This window comes from Myxine glutinosa, chromosome 11 (genome assembly GCF_964187855.1).
Source record: "Myxine glutinosa chromosome 11, kmMyxGlut1.1, whole genome shotgun sequence".
Classification (NCBI taxonomy): Eukaryota; Metazoa; Chordata; class Myxini; order Myxiniformes; family Myxinidae; genus Myxine; species Myxine glutinosa.
This window is the reverse complement of record NC_136271.1, coordinates 89,688,388-89,708,064: the sequence shown is the minus strand read 5'-3', so window position 1 is coordinate 89,708,064 and position 19,677 is coordinate 89,688,388. Positions and strand designations below refer to the sequence as shown.

Here is a 19,677-nt window from a genome sequence, read left to right as displayed (position 1 = left end):
GTGTCACTTTCAAATCTGCCATGACTATGTTTGGCAGTGCGGGGTGGATCCTGACCGATGGAACCGAGAAATACGGCCATGTTGGAGCAGGCGGTGTGCTGCCTGCCCGATAGAGCCGTATTAGCATGCCTGAGACATAGGGCCCATCTTGATTCGAGGCAGGTTGCTAGGCCCTGCTGGCACGGTTTGCCGCTCCGTGTTGTTTGGAAACAAACGTTTTTTTTCCACAAAAGTTGGCAAGCACTACCGGGGCCTGCCTCGCAGCTCCCAGGCAGCGCCTTGGCAGAATTGTGAGGCCGTGTGAAGGAATGGCAAGCTCGGGTGAAGTCGGAATACACTCCGATGGTGGTATTCAAGGTAAACTGCTGTAATTTGTGGCAACATTGGAGATAAAATTTGACCTTCTTTCCTTTTCAAGTTGAATATGTTGCTGTGAAAGGTTTTGGCTTTTGCACAGAGTTTTAACAATGTCGTGGCAGTAACATTACATGCCGACCGTCAACTTGCTTACGTGCGTAGGCCGCATGAAATTTTCTGAATCTTCTAAACACAAAAAAGCAACAAATGCTAAGAGCATATTGACCTGATGTTTATATTTTAATGGTACAGTAGGGGTTTGTGCGCAAAGCTCAATGAAAGGTTGTGCAGGATGCCTTCAAACACTTGCTCGGCCTTAGGATGTGGAGGTTGCTACAAAATGGCTGCCGCCCACCATTTTGTGCAGAGTGAAGATTGATGGACCAAGTTTTGGGGGGAAGGAGAGGTGGGGTGGATATGGGGTTTAAACAATGCGCAATTGATCACTGAACCCCCAGCTTCGATCTTGCCCGTTCACATAATTATATGTCTCGATTAATCTATTTGGGCGGCATTCCGTTTTGAATCTGTCCAACATCCAATTGCCTTGCGCTGTGAAACTCAAATCCAGCCAGGCCAATTCTGTAAATGTATAACCACCAAATCAGTACCAATATCATGAAAATGCCATAAAAATCATAATAATCGCACAAATGTGGAGCCTTCAATTTTGTTCCATAATACGTGGTTTCTGGAAGCAATATAAGGTACACTAATACTTAAAGATATCTTTGTGCCATAAACAATAAACTCATGACTGGCCGACAGGTTTATAAGGGGGACGTGCAGTGAATATCCTACACTCCACAACATTGGTAAGCATCTTCTACCTCCACCTCTACCTTTAATTTTTCAGCCATCACTATCTTCCTCTGCCCCCTCCCATATAAGGCTTATATTGTCCCCTTCGGCCCAACCACCTCCACTGCCCTTTCAGGTTTCCACTTCCCCAGACCTCTCCTTTGTCTACCATTGCATTCATAAATCCAGTGCTTTTTTTCCCCATCCTGCCTGGTTAGCTGATGGTCAAGTGCTCCTACTACCTCAGATCCTGCTCACATGCAACAACCTGCATTCAATGCCTTACTTTGAGGTGCAAGCATGCATTGTGGTGCTTGGTCTTACACCATCTTACAACTTCCCTGCTTTCCACTCTACAACCTCCCTTTTCTTGAAATATGTTGCCTCCCCTCCCACTCTCTCTCTCTTGCTTTTCCTCCCCTCCAGCTTTGCTTCCTCTCCCCCTGCCCTACTCGCACCACAACCCCATTCGTGCTCTGATCTTCAAGTCTATTTGGTACGCCAACATCCGTGGTCTCAGATGCAACCTCGACAACCTCCACCTTCCTGTTCACTTCATCGTCATCTGACATGTGTACCTTTGTGAAAGCTTCCTCTCCAGTGATGTATCAAACTCCATAATTTTTCTTCATGGATAGTCTCTTCGCCACTGCCTTACCCAGCCTATCCAAGGTACTGGAGGAGGTGATGCTGTTTTAGCATGTAATACTCTTCCCTATATAACTTGTTCCTTCTTTTTCTCCTTCTAATAATAATCAAAAGTGTCTCATGCTGAATCTTCCTCTCTACAACAACCTGTTTTACCCTTCAGCAACAACCTTTATTTTGTGTGCTGTATCATCACAACAATGACATCACCCAAGCAACAATGACACCATATTTAATGTCCTCTCTGATGAAGCGGACCTCCACCTATTTGCTCATCCTTTGTGACTATGTTAACTGTCACAATGCTGATTAGCTGACAATTGGTCTTGTGACCTTCAAACATGTCATTGGAGTAAAAACCTTCAGCGAGGCCCAGCCTCTCTCTCTCTCTTTTCATTTCATGCTCCAACTTTTATACACAAATAGTCCATGTCTGCGGACATGATTTTAGAGAAAGGCACTGGAGATATCTGCTCTTTTCAGGAAACAAGAATGGTATGAATGCACCTTGATTATGAAGATGAACAGAAGGCACGATTGTGGGATGAGGTAGTAGATTGTATAGTTTGGGGGTGTAAACCCCATGAATGAAAAAAATAAACTGTACAACCTACTGTCTTGACTCACGGCATTGCCATTGCATCAAGATCTTGAACGAACAGTCGACAGATGTCTCGAAGAGTGGAAATCTTGAAGAAAAACTTAAATAATGTGCACGCTCACTATTTTCAAGCACTTGGTGCCTGGAAAATTAAGGATGTAAGATAATAAGTTATTGTCATTATATAATCACAAGGGTGGCAAATTAGAGAGGTCGTTGAACTGGCGTTACTGAGGAACATTGTCCATTCTAAAGAGAAATCAAGACAAACGATTGAAAAAAAATCTGACAAAAAATAACAAGATTCTGTCGATGCTGAAGACCCAATCAGGAAGATTTCCCTTCTGTGACACGTTGGAGTGGAACAGCCAAAATGAAGGAATGAATGATTGAAAAATATTTTGTGTCCTACTTGAAAATATATAAAATAATGCAAGCCTTGCAAGGATAACTAGAACGGCACTCGGTAGAGTGCACACCTCCGCCAGGCTCAACAGTTTACACGTTGTATCCCACTGATAGGCCGGATCTGGCTTGTTCTTGTCACTTACACAACTCATCCACCAAGTTTTGTCCGAATCCGTCCAAAACCTTTCGAGATATCGTGCTATACAGTGCCTACAAAAAGTATTCACACGCCATGACTTTTTCACATTTTGCTGTGCTACGGCCCGAATTTAAAATGGATGAAATTGAGATTTTTTTTGTCACTGATTGACACAAAATACCACATAACGGTGCAACCCGTAAACTTTTTACTCTTTTAATTAACTTCTAGAATGTTCAAAATTCCAAAGAGCACAATGAGCTCCATCATTAGGAAAATGAAAGAATATGGAACTACGCACTCTTCCTAGAGCTGGCCCTCCGACCAAACTGAGCAACCGGGCAAGAAGGACCTTGGTCAGGGAGGTGACCAAGAACCCAATGACCACTCTGACAGCACTACAGAGTTCCTTGGCTGAGATGAGAGAACCTGCCGGGAGGACAACAGTCTCTGCAGCACTTCACAAATCTAGGCTTTATGAGAGAGCGACCAGACCGAAGCCACTCCTGAAAAAAAGGCACATGACAGCACACCTGGAGTTTGCAAAACGGCACGTGAAAGACTGAGAGCACAAGGCAAAATATTGTGGTGATGAGACAAAAATTGAACTCTTTGGCCTGAATGCAAAGGGCTATGTCTGGCGGAAACTGAGCACATCTCATCATCCATCTAACACCATCTCTAGCATGAAGCATGGTGGTGGCAGCATCATGCTATGGAGATGCTTTTCAGCAGCAAGGACTGGGAGACTTGTAAGGATGGAGGGAACAATGAATGGAGCCAAATACAGGCAAATCCTTGAGGAGAACCTGCTTCAGAGTGAAAAAGACCTTAGACTGTGGTGAAGATTTATGTTCCAACAGGAGAATGAACTCAAACATACAGCCAAAGCAACACTAGAATGGCTTCAGAACAAGAACCTGAAAGTCCTTGAGTGGCCCAGCCATAGCCCAGACTTGAATCCCATTGAAAATCTGTGGAAAGACTTGAAGATTGATGTTCACTGATGCTCTCCAATCCCCATCCAACTTGACAGAGCTTGAGCAAATCTGCAAGGAAGAATGGGAGAAACTCCCCAAATCCGCATGTGCAAAGATGATACAGACATACCCAAGAAGACTTGAAGCTGTAATCGCTGCCAAAGGCGCTTCTACAGAGTATTGACTGAGAGGGCTGAATAATATTTATGTAAATTAAAAATTTGTCTTTTATTTTCAATACATTTGTTAACAGATGTCTCGGTTGTAAATTATTCTTAAAACATGTTTTCGCTTTGTCATTATGGGTTATTTGGTGTAGAACAGTGACAAAAATCTCAATTTAATGCATAAATTCAGGCTGTAGCAATACAATGTGAAAAAAGTCAAGGGGTGTGAATACTTTCTGAAGACGCTGTATTTAATTTTTGGCCTCATCACTCAATGGTGAAGAATAATTTAAAGAATTGTAGCATCCGGCTATGGATCTTCACCAAAATCTAATCATTTAGTCCTTGTCACACACCCAACCTGTCCACCAAGTTCTGTCCGAATTTGTGCACATGTTTTTGAGATATCCTGCACCCAACAGACAAACAAACAATAAACATGTCGTGCATAGCATGATACTTGTGAGATCCCTAAAATAAGTTGTTGACCTTCAGCCTATGTTGATCGTTTGCCCTATGTTGACTTCAAGAATAATTGGTGGTTGAATTCAGTGACATGACATGCAAATCCTCTTCAAGTTCCATTTTCTCTCCTGAAAGTCCTTGTAGCGTCCACCTTGTTTATCCCGTGTACCCCGCCCCATCCCTCTCCATTCCACAGATCACTTGATGTCCCTGTTCTCTCCTGTTGTTGTACTTCCCTCTCTATCTCCCTCTCTTGTCTCCCGCTCCCTTTATTGTATGTTGTATGTGTTAGCTCTTATACGAGCCTCGACTTAGTATAGGTAAAAAAAATTTTTATAAGTCAATCGCATGAGAGTTTACAATTTTTGGAATTTCTTCTAGGTTGACCTTTAGACCTCAAAAATAATTGGTGGTTGAATATAGTGACCTAATATGCAAATCCTCCTCAAATTTCAAGTCAATCAGATGAAAATTGCAATTTTAGAAATTTGGTCTATGTTGACCTTTTGGCCTATGCTTATCTCAAAAATAATTGGTGGTTAAATTCAGTAACCTGATGTGCAAATCCTAGTCAAAATTCATATCAATTGGATGTAAATTGAGGATTTTAGAAATTTGAAAAGGTTGTTGACCTTTAGCCTATGCTGACCTTTTGGCCTATGTTGATCTCAAAAGTAATTGGTGGTTGAATTCAGTTAGCCGATATGAAAATTCTATTCAAATTTCAAGTAAATCGGATAAAAATGGAGGGTTTTTAGAAATTTGAAAAGGTTGTTGACCTTTAGCCTGTGCTGACCTTTTGACTTCAAAAATAAATAGGATTCTGTTGGACCTCCAACTCTACCATTTGGTGGACGTTTATTGAAGATCGGTTTAAAATTGTGACCGGTAGGCAAGTATAAGTGAGCGTACAGACAAACACACAGACAAACACACAAACTGGAGTGATCAACATACTTGGCAAAAAACAAAATTATTTTATCAAGTGATAACACAAACAACAAACCAATATACTTGAAAAATCTTCGACTTTCGTAAGTAACAAACAGACAGACAGGGGTGAAAACACAACTCCCGTCTATGTTCGCTGGAGGAGTAATGAACAGCATTCCTCTCTATCTATTGTTGAGATTTGTACAAAGGATCAGTAGTTGTGGTTAATCGTGGCAAAGAGACAATTCCTAGCTGTAGCTGTGAAAAGCATGCAATACGGCCATACGCCAATACGGCCATACGGCCATACGGCCATACGGCCATACAGCCATACGGCCATACGGCAATACGGCCATACGGCAATACGGCAATACGGCAATATGACAATACGGCAATCCGGCCATACGGCAATAGGGCAATACGGCCATACAGCAATACAGCCATACGGCAATACGGCAAAATGGCAATACGGAAAAACGGCAATACGGAAAAACGGCAATACGGCAATACGGCCATACGGCAATAAGGAAAAACGGCAATACGGAAAAACGGCAATACGGAAAAACGGCAATACGGCAATACGGCAATAAGGAAAAACTGCAATACGGAAAAACGGCAATACGACAATACAGCCATACGGCAATGCGACAATACGGCAATACAACAATACGGCAATATGACAATATGGCAATATGACAATACGGCAATACGGCCATACGACAATACGGCCATACGGCAAAATGACAATACGGAAAAACGGCAATACGGAAAAACGGCAATACGGCCATACGGCAATAAGGAAAAACGGCAATACGGAAAAACGGCAATACGGCCATACGGCAATAAGGAAAAACGGCAATACGGAAAAACGGCAATACGACAATACAGCCATACGGCAATGCGACAATACGGCAATACAACAATACGGCAATATGACAATATGGCAATATGACAATACGGCAATATGACAATACGGCAATACAACAATACGGCAATATGACAATATGGCAATACAACAATACGGCAATATGACAATACGGCAATACAACAATACGGCAATATGACAATACGGCAATACAACAATACGGCAATATGACAATATGGCAATATGACAATACGGCAATATGACAATATGGCAATATGACAATACGGCAATATGGCCATACGACAATACGGCCATACGACAATACGGCCATACGGCAAAATGGCAATACGGAAAAACGGCAATACGGAAAAACGGCAATACGGCAATACGGCCATACGGCAATAAGGAAAAACGGCAATACGGAAAAACGGCAATACGGCCATACGGCAATAAGGAAAAACGGCAATACGGAAAAACGGCAATACGACAATACAGCCATACGGCAATGCGACAATACGGCAATACAACAATACGGCAATATGGCAATATGACAATACGGCAATATGGCCATACGACAATACGGCCATACGACAACACGGCAAGGTACGATTGCTGTGCTTCGAGGGTGAGGTAGTAGGTTGTATTGTTCAAGGACAAAGATGTCTACATTTCAGTTAACGGTACAGCCTATTACCTTCCCCACTACACGGTAGCAGCAAAAAGGTCTTTTGAAGGTACAACAGAAGAAGTGCCATTTCATTCCATCACCGATCCAACATACCGGAAAAGATCCAAAATAGCCTTGTGGTCAAGAAATGAGCTCAAACTTCAGGGCCGCACAAACTCCACCGAAAGATTCATTTATCCGTAGCACGTCGGACTTTTCTTTTCTTTATTTGAAAATTACAAACAAGGCTGGGAGATGTCCATGCCCATGATGTCCATGAATGCACCTCTCATTCATGAAAAAAAAAAAAAAAAAAAAAATACAAAGAAAAGGCCGGAAGGATTGATAAAGCACTGTTCAAATGAATAAGTGTTACTTTAGGTTTTCTGTTTAATCCCAAATGGCTCCGGTTCCTTATAAATAATTTAAATACAGAATAAAAATAAAATATTTAACTGTAAAACGCTGGCAATAGCTACAAGAGAAACATTTTGTAGCTGCCGAAACATCTTAGCTAAAAAAAAAAAAGAGGAAAAAGCATTTACATTGCAACTGCCGCTTCACTTGCATAAAGACAGGATGATGAAGAGCTGATTAACACTCAAACTTCCAGTCATTCGTTCCCATAAGTAGATGAACACTTGCACGTAATGGCGTGTCCAAACAAGACACACACACACACATACACACACACACACACACACACACACACACACACACACACACACACACACACACACAGGAATTATTCGGTGACACCACCTTCATAAACAAAAGGATTGCTTGGGACTTCATAATTGGACAAGACGTTAGGCCATTTGTGGCAAAAAGCAGAATCGTAAAAATAAGCACCGATATGTCCTCACGGTTGCTTCCTGGTATTGCAGGATGAGTTTTCCGCTATAGTCACTATGGTTCACTGCTCACAGTTGCTTCCTGGTATTGCAGGATGAGTTTGCCGCTATGGTCACTATGGTTCACTGCTCACGGTTGCTTGCTGGTATTGCAGGATGAGTTTGCCGCTATGGTCACTGTGGTTCACTGCTCACGGTTGCTTCCTGGTATTGCGGGATGAGTTTGCCGCTATAGTCACTATGGTTCACTGCTCACAGTTGCTTCCTGGTATTGCAGGATGAGTTTGCCGCTATGGTCACTGTGGTTCACTGCTCACGGTTGCTTCCTGGTATTGCGGGATGAGTTTGCCGCTATGGTCACTATGGTTCACTGCTCACAGTTGCTTCCTGGTATTGCAGGATGAGTTTGCCGCTATGGTCACTATGGTTCACTGCTCACGGTTGCTTGCTGGTATTGCAGGATGAGTTTGCCGCTATGGTCACTGTGGTTCACGGCTCACGGTTGCTTCCTGGTATTGCGGGATGAGTTTGCCGCTATAGTCACTATGTTTCACTGCTCACAGTTGCTTCCTGGTATTGCAGGATGAGTTTGCCGCTATGGTCACTATAGTTCACTGCTCACGGTTGCTTGCTGGTATTGCAGGATGAGTTTACCGCTATGGTCACTATGGTTCACTGCTCACGGTTGCTTCCTGGTATTGCAGGATGAGTTTGCCGCTATGGTCACATTGGTTCACTGCTCACGGTTGCTTCCTGGTATTGCGGGATGAGTTTACCACTATGGTCACTATGGTTCACTGCTCACAGTTGCTTCCTGGTATTGCAGGATGGGTTTGCCGCTATGGTCACATTGGTTCACTGCTCACAGTTGCTTCCTGGTATTGCAGGATGAGTTTGCTGCTATGGTCACGATGGTTCACTGCTCACGGTAGCTTCCTGGTATTGCAGGATGAGTTTGCCGCTATGGTCACATTGGTTCACTGCTCACGGTCGCTTCCTGGTATTGCGGGATGAGTTTGCCGCTATGGTCACTATGGTTCACTGCTCACGGTAGCTTCCTGGTATTGCAGGATGAGTTTGCCGCTATGGTCACATTGGTTCACTGCTCACGGTTGCTTCCTGGTATTGCAGGATGAGTTTACCGCTATGGTCACTATGGTTCACTGCTCACAGTTGCTTCCTGGTATTGCAGAATGAGTTTGCCGCTATGGTCACTGTGGTTCACTGCTCACGGTTGCTTCCTGGTATTGCGGGATGAGTTTGCCACTATGGTCACATTGGTTCACTGCTCACGGTTGCTTCCTGGTATTACAGGATGAGTTTGCCACTATGGTCACTGTGGTTCACTGCTCACGGTTGCTTCCTAGTATTACAGGATGAGTTTGCCGCTATGGTCACCATGGTTCACTGCTCACGGTTGCTTCCTGGTATTGCAGGATGAGTTTGCTGCTATGGTCACTGTGGTTCACTGCTCACGGTTGCTTCCTAGTATTACAGGATGAGTTTGCCGCTATGGTCACTATGGTTCGCTGCTCACGGATGCTTCCTGGTATTGCGGGATGAGTTTGCTGCTATGGTCACTGTGGTTCACTGCTCACGGTTGCTTCCTGGTATTGCGGGATAGGTTTGCCGCTATGGTCACCATGGTTCACTGCTCACGGTTGCTTCCTGGTATTGCAGGATGAGTTTGCCACAATGGTTCACTGCTCCCGGTTGATTCCTGGTATTGCGGGATGAGTTTGCCGCTATGGTCACTATGGTTCACTGCTCACGGTTGCTTCCTGGTATTGCGGGATGAGTTTGCCACTATGGTCACTATGGTTCACTGCTCCCGGTTGCTTCCTGGTATTGCGGGATGAGTTTGCCGCTATGGTCACTATGGTTCACTGCTCCCGGTTGCTTCCTGGTATTGCGGGAAGAGTTTGCCACTATGGTCACTATGGTCACTATGGTTCACTGCTCCCGGTTGCTTCCTGGTATTGCGGGATGAGTTTGCCGCTATGGTCACTATGGTTCACTGCTCACGGTTGCTTCCTGGTGTTGCGGGAAGAGTTTGCCACTATGGTCACTATGGTTCACTGGTCACGGTTGCTTCCTGGTATTGCAGGATGAGTTTGCCGCTATGGTCACTATGGTTCACTGCTCATGGCCGATTTTGGAGATCCTTCGGGGGAGCGTGGAACCGACGATCCCGTTTCCGAAGCGGAACACAAATGGTCCCTCCGCGTAGGGCTGCCGTGAGCGACGGCTTCGGGGAACGAGGTCGATTCACTCATTCCGGACATCTGCTCCGTGAAATCGGTGATGATGACCGTGACGCTGCCCACGGTCACGGCGAGGTGCTGTGGGCTGCTCCGGTCTACGTTCTTGAGCGCAGGCCTGCGGACCAGGAAGCAAGGGTGGCCATCCAGAGAAAAGAAAACATTCCGGTGTTAACGAGGATTATTAGAAAGTTTCCCTAAGCAAGCATCTCATCTCATTCATCCCGAATGTGTCCTCAAAGGAACAGGCCACCTCTTCGGATACTTTCATGTTCTTCAGCTAAGTTCTGCATCTCATGCAGCATTGGATGATATATTCGATATTTATTTATTTACATACAAATTTTTCAATGTCACTTCAATTTTACACAACATCTAAAACTACACAACAGGTGTTCGGTTATTTAAATTATCTGCACGATTCTGTCCTTTTTACTAGAGCAGGGTGCATACAAATCCAAAAATTCACGAGAGGACATTTACAGGAAGGAAAGAGAGGAAAAGATAAACACAAAAATGAGGGAATACAATGATGTTGAAGAAAAAGGGAGGGTAGGTGAGCTAGGTATGGGGTGGGGTTAGGTGAGATGGGTATGGGTTTGGGAGAGTAGATGAGCTAGGTATGGGATGGGGTTAGGTGAGATGGGTATGGGTTTGGGAGAGTATGTGAGCTAGGTATGGGGTGAGGGAAGTAGCTGAGTTGGATATAGGGAGGTGGGGGCTAGGTGAGATGGGTATGGGTTTGGGAGAGTATGTGAGCTAGGTATGGGGTGAGGGAAGTAGCTGAGTTGGATATAGGGAGGTGGGGGCTAGGTGAGATGGGTATGGGTTTGGGAGAGTATGTGAGCTAGGTATGGGGTGAGGGAAGTAGCTGAGTTGGATATAGGGAGGTGGGGGCTAGGTGAGATGGGTATGGGTTTGGGAGAGTATGTGAGCTAGGTATGGGGTGAGGGAAGTAGCTGAGTTGGATATAGGGAGGTGGGGGCTAGGTGAGATGGGTATGGGTTTGGGAGAGTATGTGAGCTAGGTATGGGGTGAGGGAAGTAGCTGAGTTGGATATAGGGAGGTGGGGGCTAGGTGAGATGGGTATGGGTTTGGGAGAGTATGTGAGCTAGGTATGGGGTGAGGGAAGTAGCTGAGTTGGATATAGGGAGGTGGGGGCTAGGTGAGATGGGTATGGGTTTGGGAGAGTATGTGAGCTAGGTATGGGGTGAGGGAAGTAGCTGAGTTGGATATAGGGAGGTGGGGGCTAGGTGAGATGGGTATGGGTTTGGGAGAGTATGTGAGCTAGGTATGGGGTGAGGGAAGTAGCTGAGTTGGATATAGGGAGGTGGGGGCTAGGTGAGATGGGTATGGGTTTGGGAGAGTATGTGAGCTAGGTATGGGGTGAGGGAAGTAGCTGAGTTGGATATAGGGAGGTGGGGGCTAGGTGAGATGGGTATGGGTTTGGGAGAGTATGTGAGCTAGGTATGGGGTGGGGTTAGGTGAGATGGGTATGGGTTTGGGAGAGTATGTGAGCTAGGTATGGGGTGAGGGAAGTAGCTGAGTTGGATATGGGGAGGAGGGGGCTAGGTGAGATGGGTATGGGTTTGGGAGAGTAGGTGAGCTAGGTATGGGGTGTGGAAGTAGCTGAGTTGGATATGGGGAGGTGGGGGCTAGGTGAGATGGATATAGGGTGAGAGGGGGGGGATTAGGTGAGTTAGGTATGGGGTGCCTGGGGTGGGGTTAGGTGAGATGGGTATGGGGTGGGAGACATGCAATATGTTTGGTGAGTTAGGCATGGGTTTTTGGGGTTAAGGGGAGTTTGGTATGGGATGGAGGAAGAGGGTAGGAGAGTTAGTCATGGGGTAGGATGGGTAGGAGGCGAGTTCGATATGGGTTTGTGGAGGAGGGGTGGAAAGAAGGTTGGGAGATATAGGAACAAGAGAAAGGGAGATAAAAAAGAATGTGAGGGAAAGAAGGTTGGGAGATAATGTATGGCAGGTTCAGTGAATATTTCACCACTTTTGTTCCGTATGTGGTCTCCAATATTACACAGATGGAAAACACGTAACCTTGGTCATCCAGTTAAAAGGTTGGACAAGTAACTGAGGTCAACGCAACTTGAGGGTGTTCATTTTGCATTCGCCAAACGATCGACGATCTAACTTGATAAAGATGCACACTCTCCTCCAAGCTGTCTGGCCTGGGTTCAAATCCCGACCCGGCTATAAACTGTCATCCTGGTGTTTCACACAATGTGTGTGCCGTTAAACAGGGGCCCGTTTGCCAGCATGGGATGGTGGACGTTAAAGATCCCATGGTGTCCTTCGCAAAGAGTAGGTGAGTATCGCCGGCACCATGGCCAAATTCCAAATTCCTGCCATAACTATGTGAATGGCAGGCCTGGCCAGCCAGTTCGTGAATGACCTGGACCAATGTCTTGGTATTTTAGGCTATTTGGGTCTTCTTGAGCCTCAGGGCCTTCAAGGGTATTTTGAATCTTTGGGGTGTCTTTGGGTTATTCGGGGTATTTTGGGTCTTTAAGGGTATTTTGGGTCTTGGTGGTCTTAAGGGTCTTGGGGGACTTAAAGGGTCGTCAAAGGTCTGAGGGGTCTCAACAGTGTAAATGTAATTAAGAGGGTGTTAATTACCCTGCGCTCGTGAAGTGAAAAGCAGGGTTAGGCATTCAGTTGCGTGCGTACGTGTGGCGTGTGTACGTCTCTGCATTATTAAAATTCATTTTCTCGACAACGTTTGGTCTGATTGACACAAAATGTTACCATAGGAGCGCCTGCGCCTGTATAAAAATTTTTTACTCATAATTATGGCGTCATAGGTCACGTGGTATGGACGCCATCTTGGAAAAACGTTACACCTCTATATCTCCCAAACCGGTCAATGAAAAAAAATTGAATCATAGCTCATTGTCAAGTACTTCCGATGGGGAATAAGATATGTTGATGATGATGTCATCGGTGCCTTCATTATGACGTCATAATTTGAAAAGTACAAAAAAGTACAACGCTTGATCTGATCAGTATGAAAAACAAATAATTCTGTAACTGTTAATCTGATGGACACGAAATTTTCACCATAGGAGCACTTCCTCCTGTAGAACTTTTAAATGATAAGTATAACGTCATAGGTCACGTGGTACAGGCGCCATCTTGGAAAAACTTTGCACCTCTATATCTCTGAAACCACTCCATGGAAAAAAAAATTCAATATGGCTCATTGTCAACGACTCCCCATGGGGAATAAGATATGTTAATGATGATGTCATCTGTGCCTTTGTTATGACGTCATAATTGAACAAGTACAACGCTTGATCCAATCAGTATGAATTTTTTTTTTCTCTGCAACTGTTGGTCTGATGGACGCAAAGTTTTCACCACAGGAGCGTCTCCTCCTGTAGAATATTTTAATGATAATTGTGACGTTATAGGTCATGTGTTACAGGCGCCATCTTGGAAAAACCGAAAAACGTTGCACCTCTATATCTCCAAAACCGCTCCATGGAAAAAATTTAAATGTGGCTCATTGTAAATAACTCCATATGGGGAATAGGTGTTGTTAACGATTAAGTCATTGGGGTCTTAATTATGAGTCATAATTCGACAGGGACAACGTTTAGTCTGATCAGTTTGAAATGTATTGAGCGTGATCCACACAACAATTATATTAGAGAATATAAATTAATGATGTCATCGCTCACGTGATCTGGCAGCCATATTGGATCAAAGAAAAAAAAACCTTAAAAAACGGAAGAGTTGGTTCGCACCAAGTTGAATGCGCAGGGTAAGTATTCTATGAACACCATGTAGTTTGCTTATTATTGTTATTATCAGCATATAAGACCATTTAAGACCCTTTGCTTCGCATATATATTTAATCAAAAGATAGTATGTTGTGCTTCACAAACATATTGCATGTCTATCTGTGAGTTTTTTTTTTTTTTTTTTTTTTTTTTTTTTTTTGTATACAAGATCGAGGCTCGTGAAAGAGCGAACATTAATCACACAGAAAGACAAACCGACACATAAAACATATAACATCGGGAGCGGTAGACAAGATGGGGAGAGAGGGGGAAGGACACAAACACAACATTTGAGAGCAGGGACCGAGAGACATGGAGACATCGAGAGATCTGAGAGAGGGCGAGGGCTTTGGGGGGGGGGGGCATGGGAAGGGGGCGGTGGGAGAGGTATAAAACATATGGACACTGCCAGGACTTCCAGGAAAGAAGTTGGAATTTCAAACAAGGTGGATCTGGGGTGAATTAGCGGGGGTAGAAAAGATCAAGGTTTTGGATGGGGGAAGATAAGAGATGGTGGTGAACAGCTGTTTTAAAGACCTGGAGGGAGGAGTGGGATTGAAGGGAGTGAGGGAGTTTGTTCCAGAGGCGGGAGAAAAGAGGAATGAAAGAGTGAAGGTGAGCAGAGAGCCGAGATTTCGGCAGTTTAACCATCAGAGGGTTGCTGGCAGATCTTGTGCGACCTGTAGGAATATTTGGGGGACAGAGCACAGAGAGAGCTGGGGGTGCAAGGCCGGAGAGGAGTCGGTAGAAGACAGAAAGACCACCTACCTGCCTGCGGTGAGTGAGTGAAAGGCCCTCAGAGATAGCTTCATCGCGGGAGATTCCAATAATTCTGAAAGCTTTGGTTTCAACAGCGTGAAGCCGAGCTAGGTGTGAGGCAGGAGCACCGGCCCATAGGGGAGAACAGTATTCCATTGAGCTGCGGATGAAAGCCTTGTATGTGGTGAGGAGCTCAGGTGTGCCGAGGAAGGACTTCGCACGACGGAGGATGCCCAGTCGGCGACTGGCTTTGGAGGCCAGCTTGGAAATGTGGTTTTCCCAAGAAAGATCATGGCAGATAGTGAGACCCAAAATCTTGAGCGACAGAACTTCTTGGAGAGGATTGTTGAGAAAGTAGATGGGAGGGTTGTCCAGTCGATCTTTTCGGAGAGACATAGTAAGAGTGTGAGATTTGTCAGGATTGAAAGACATGTTCCACTTGTTTGACCAGTCTGTGATTTTGTCCAGGTCTTCAGAGAGTGAGGAGGCAGCAGACTGCCGATCTGAGGGAAGAGGAATGGAGCGGCAGAGAGTGGAGTCATCAGCAAAGAGATAGAGAGGATTTTCGAGAGAGTCAGAGAGATCATTGATGAAGACCAGAAAAAGCACGGGGCCCAGAACACTGCCTTGGGGAACTCCAGCCTGAACAGGAAGAGGAGATGAGAGAAACCCATTCAGGGCCACACGTTGACGACGACTAGAGAGGAAGTCCGCCAGCCATGCGTGGAGATTTCCATGGATACCAAAGGAGGAGAGTTTGGTGAGCAGAGCGGGGTGCCAGACCGTGTTTCAATCGGGAGGTAAAATTAGGTGAAACACGAAAAAGTATCTTAGAGAACACGTAGTTGTTGCTGTTGTTGGCATCATGGGCATGGCTGTGGTAGTTTGTGTGCTCCTTCTACGTCCAACACACTTCATTCTAAAGAGTCCCTGTTGTCGTATAATAATAAGAAAGAAAAGGTATTGTTGGAACATTGATCATACACACATTCCCCCACACACACATACACACATTACCCCGCACACACATACACACATTCCCCCACACACACATACACACATTCCCCCGCACACACATACACACATTCCCCCACACACACATACACACATTCCCCCACACACACATACACACATTCCCCCGCACACACATACACACATTCCCCCACACACACATACACACATTCCCCCACACACACATACACACATTCCCCCACACACACATACACACATTCCCCCACACACACATACACACATTCCCCCACACACACATACACACATTCCCCCACACACACATACACACATTCCCCCACACACACATACACACATTACCCCGCACACACATACACACATTCCCCCACACACACATACACACATTCCCCCACACACACATACACACATTCCCCCACACACACATACACACATTCCCCCACACACACATACACACATTCCCCCACACACACATACACACATTCCCCCACACACACATACACACATTCCCCCACACACACATACACACATTCCCCCACACACACATACACACATTCCCCCACACACACATACACACATTCCCCCACACACACATACACACATTCCCCCACACACACATACACACATTCCCCCACACACACATACACACATTCCCCCACACACACATACACACATTCCCCCGCACACACATACACACATTCCCCCACACACACATACACATGCCACGCATGCACACGCCAAACACACCACACACACGCACGCTGCTCCTTTTAGTAATTATTTTTATTTTATGTAGTAAGGCAAATACTTTAGAACCGACAAATATCTGAAACTCAATTATGTTTTGGAAAACAAATAAAAATTAAAACTGCAAGCAGTGATGCAGGAGCCCAAGCCATGACGTCATCAATTTTTGTTTTGTTTTTCATTTCCAGACCATGTGACCGATCAAAAATAAATTTCATATTCACGTTATTATTGATGCGTAGATGCCACAAAACATGTTTCATGGTAATCGGAGACATCAACGTTTTTGGCAACCCACTTCACCGATGACGTCATATTGAACAACTTTTTGCACCACGAGTAGTTAGTTGATCATAACCCAACAATAATCAAATCAATAACATTTGCGGCTTCGGAGAAGATTATTTTTTAAGTTTTCGCTTAAATCGAAGCTGGTTGCCATGGTGATCACAAAATCAACATTCGGGAATAAGATGGCATCAATTCCCATTGGCCCCAACATTCCTGGAAAGTTTCCACTTAAACGGAGCAACAGTGCTACATCTTCCACAAAATTCGATGGAAAGAATAATAAGTCTAGTAACAATAGGTGACCAAGTCTTTCATATACTTGGTCCCCTAATTACCTCCAGGTGATCTATTCCTGTGTACCTTCATGTTACACCAACTCCACCCCCCACCCCCCTTCCAGCCCCCATCCATATCCCCCAGCAAGATGGATCAAGTTTCCAAAAGAGCCCATTGTGTTCACTCAAACGGCACACAATGCGTTTAGCTGGAATACACCTGGAACATAACACATGCATACACCTGGAAGAGAACACGTGCATACACCTGGAACATAACACATGCATACACCTGGAAGAGAACACGTGCATACACCTGGAACATAACACATGCATACACCTGGAAGAGAACACGTGCATACACCTGGAACATAACACATGCATACACCTGGAAGAGAACACGTGCATACACCTAGAACAGAACATGCACATACACCTGGAAAAGAACACGAGCATACACCTGGAACATAACACATGCATACACCTGGAAGAGAACACGTGCATACACATGGAAGAGAACATGCACATACACCTGGAAAAGAACGCGTGCATACACCTTGAATGGAGTATGTCTAGGCTGGACTGAAACTCAGGCCCTGACCTTCCACGCTAGTGCGCCAACTACCGAGTTACACCAAACCAGGTATGCACTCAAAATGAGTGTTAGACTACTCAAAGTATTCAGAAATCATTCCAATAAGGATCAGGGGTTTGAAAGATAAACTTACCTGTCTACCTTTACTACCTTCATTAACGATCACGGGTTTGAAAGATAAACTTACCTGTCTACCTTTACTACCTTCAATAACGATCACGGGTTTGAAAGATAACTTACCTGTCTACCTTTACTACCTTCAATAACGATCACGGGTTTGAAAGATAAACTTACCTGTCTACCTTTACTCCCTTCAATAACGATCACGGGTTTGAAAGATAAACTTACCTGTCTACCTTTACTACCTTCAAAAACGATCACGGGTTTGAAAGATAAACTTACCTGTCTACCTTTACTACCTTCAATAACGATCACGGGTTTGAAAGATAAACTTACCTGCCTACCTTTACACCGCACACATCTTGCATGCCAGGAAGGCAAATAGGAAAAGTGATCACCTGGAAGAGGGAATTTTGTGACACGTGCAGTGCAGGTAAAGGTAATGATACCTCGTTGATGCGGTGACAGGGAGGACATGTTCAGAACGATTACTTTGCACAACCTGGTTCCCGATGCCCACATCATTCACCTTCTGAAAAACAGCGGAGGTTAACGAAGGGACGATGCGTTGAAGCCAGAGGTGGCGTTCGGGGTGTGCATCCCATGCGATTGCATAGAGACCCCAGATAACAAGGGGCCCCCAGATAACAAGGGGCCCCCAGATAACAAGGGACCCCCAGATAACAAGGGAACCCCAGATAACAAGGGGCCCCCAGATAACAAGGGAACCCCAGATAACAAGGGGCCCCCAGATAACAAGGGGCCCCCAGATAACAAGGGACCCCCAGATAACAAGGGACCCCCAGATAACAAGGGACCCCCAGATAACAAGGGACCCCCAGATAACAAGGGAACCCCAGATAACAAGGGGCCCCCAGATAACAAGGGACCCCCAGATGACAAGGGACCCCCAGATAACAAGGGGCCCCCAAATAACAAGGGGCCCCCAGATAACAAGGGAAACCCCAGATAACAAGGGACCCCCAGATAACAAGGGGCCCCCAGATAACAAGGGAAACCCCAGATAACAAGGGACCCCCAGATAACAAGGGGCCCCCAGATAACAGGGGAACCCCCAGATAACAAGGGAACCCCCAGATAAGAAGGGACCCCCAGATAGCAAGGGGCCCCAAGATAACAAGGGACCCCCAGATAACAAGGGGCCCCCAGATAACAAGGGGCCCCCAGATAACAAGGGGCCCCCAGATAACAAGGGCCCCCCAGATAACAAGGGGCCCCCTGTATAACAAGGAACCAGTAAATTGAGGGTCTGCAGCCTCACCTGTAATACCCTCTGCCACCACCATGGGGAGCAGCGCTACACGGCACACGTTTATGAAGATACAATAATTTGCGTCATCCCACCTTTGTAACTCCAGGTGAGGAGCCGTTAAGTCGCCACAACCCTTGCCGTATGACCCGCAGTCCCCTTGGCAAGTTTAATTGGTTGAGATTGTACAGGTAACGACCGAATACAATGACGTCAGACACCAAATTGCGTGTTTTCGTGTGATGACAGGTTGATTGGACGCACCTGGCCCTACTGGGCCATTGTTGTGTTTTTCATGGGATCCCCAAATCACTAACGCCGCCCCTTGTTGAAGCACCTGCAAAGGTGGGGAACACGAACCTGGGAATGTGCACGGTGAGGGTTAATGTACAAAACGTTGTGTAAGGGAATGATAGTACAGGTTGTGAAACAAGGCTCTGATTATCATCGGCAGGTACCTCGTGGGTGGACGAAGTCGAGACAGGTGTTCAGAACCTCCGGACCTTATACAGGTGTGTCAATTGGGCCAAGATGGAGGAGTTCCTTTTGACTCCTTATTTAGCAAATTTGAGAGAACTTGAAATAATCTATTGACTCTGACTTGGCAAAGCTCTTTGTGGTAAGATTGTGGTTGTGGTTACTTTTTGGGCTCTCTGTGGAATGATATAATACTCTGGGGGGGAGGTGG

At 45.4% G+C, this 19,677-nt stretch overlaps 1 long non-coding RNA gene and 1 other non-coding gene across 3 annotated transcripts in view; one reads left to right on the top strand and one right to left on the bottom strand.

Moving 5' to 3' along the window:
* Positions 1-5: 5 nt before the first annotated feature.
* Positions 6-19,677, top strand: part of LOC137437111 (uncharacterized) — a 49,606-nt gene continuing 29,934 nt past the window's right edge. The window contains exons 1-2 of one of the 2 annotated variants that reach the window (XR_010986432.2): positions 53-357; positions 19,444-19,501. This is a non-coding gene — a long non-coding RNA (uncharacterized LOC137437111). Of the gene's footprint in view, positions 358-19,443; positions 19,502-19,677 lie in introns of both variants that reach the window. The other variant, XR_010986431.2, reaches the window with a different exon arrangement.
* LOC137437110 (uncharacterized) overlaps positions 7,243-19,677 on the bottom strand; it is a 14,275-nt gene continuing 1,840 nt past the window's right edge. Inside the window, exon 2 of the transcript XR_013624996.1 lies at positions 7,243-10,343. This is a non-coding gene — a transcript (uncharacterized LOC137437110). The remainder of the gene's footprint in view (positions 10,344-19,677) is intronic.